Consider the following 1,729-nt stretch of genomic DNA (forward strand, 5'->3'; position numbering starts at 1 on the left):
TATAAATTACATCTGCGTGGCATCTTCCAGGTGAGCCAGGCCACAGCCACCGGGACTGCAGGGCACAGTCAGGCTCCCCATGGGTTCATGCAGGAGCCGGTCTGTGAGGCTGGCCGGGTGCGCTGCCTGCCTGGCTTCCATGCAGTGCCATTGGGTGGCCCAGAGGCCCACACTGCTCCCTGGCCTGCAGCGTCCAGCTGTGCTCACCACGGGAGGGGGGGGTGCACCGTGACGCAGGTGGAAGGGAGTGTGCGGGGGCCCAGGTGCGGCCCAGAGGTCAGCTGGGACCTGCCCTTCCATGCCAGATGCTCGAGCTTTAATTGCCAACCAGGCCTAGGGACCACACTCATGCATGAATTTTGTGCACCGGGCCTCTAGTTTCTTATAAATAGAATCACATAATATGTAATCTTTTGTGCCTTGCTTTTGTATCTGGCTTCCTTTACTTAACATAATGTATTTCTCCTCCCTTCCTTCCTTCCTTCCTTCCTTCCTTCCTTCCTTCCTTCCTTCCTTCCTTCCTTTGATAAGTATATTTTGTTGCAATACCAGTAGTTCCTTTTCATTATTGGGTAGTATTCAGCTGTCACAATTTGTTTATTCACTAACTTATTATTGATGGATATTTGGATTACTTTCAGTTTGAAGTTACTGTGAGTAGAGTTACTATGAATATTCATGTGTTAGTTTTTGGTAGACATATTTTTTCATTTATCTTGGGCAAATACCTAAGAATGAAATATCTGAGTTGTATGAGTAATGCATGTTTAACTTCATAAGAAACTGTCAAATTGTTATCCAAAGTGGATATATCATTTAACTTTCCCTCCAGTAGTGTCTAAGAGTTCCAGTTGCTCCATACTCTCACCAAGACTTGGTATTACCAGTCTTTTTATTTTAAACACTAGAGGCCCGGCACACGAAATTTGTGTGCGGGTACAGTCCCTACGCCTAGCCTGCGATCAAGGCCATCTTCCCTGGCTGCCCACAGCCGGCCTTACTCCCTGCTGCCACCCACCCCCGGTTCCCCATTTGCCATTGGGAGATTGGTGCCTGCTGGCCAGGGGGAGGAACCGAGAGGTTGGCCGTTCCACCTGCTTGTCGGTCCTGTCCCCCCACCCCCCGCCACCCACCCGGATTCCCATTTGCCATCAGGTGATCGGAGCCTGTCGGCTGAGGAAAGGGACCAAGAGTTAGTCAGTGTGCCTCATAGTGACTGGTTGAGTGGGTTTACTCCCTGCTGCCACCCACCCCCGGTTCCCCATTTGCCATTGGGAGATTGGTGCCTGCTGGCCAGGGGGAGGAACCGAGAGGTTGGCCGTTCCACCTGCTTGTCGGTCCTGTCCCCCCACCCCCCGCCACCCACCCGGATTCCCATTTGCCATCAGGTGATCGGAGCCTGTAACCGAGAGGTCGGCTGTTCCACCCGCTTGTCAGTCCTGTCCCCCCACCCCCCGCCACCCACCCCAGATTCCCATTTGCCATCAGGTGATCGGAGCCTGTCGGCTGAGGAAAGGGACCAAGAGTTAGTCAGTGTGCCTCATAGTGACTGGTTGAGTGGGTGTTCTGGTCATTCCGCCATTAGGGTCAATTTGCATATTACCCTTTTATTATATAGGATTATTTTCTGGTATTTCAATTCAAAAGAAATTAACAATATATTTCTTACCTTAAATCACATTCATAATATATAGATGTGTGCTGGTCTACCTTAAAATAGAATGGCAAT

The sequence above is a fragment of the Myotis davidii genome, unplaced genomic scaffold (assembly GCF_000327345.1).
Source record: "Myotis davidii unplaced genomic scaffold, ASM32734v1 scaffold847, whole genome shotgun sequence".
NCBI lineage: Eukaryota > Metazoa > Chordata > Mammalia > Chiroptera > Vespertilionidae > Myotis > Myotis davidii.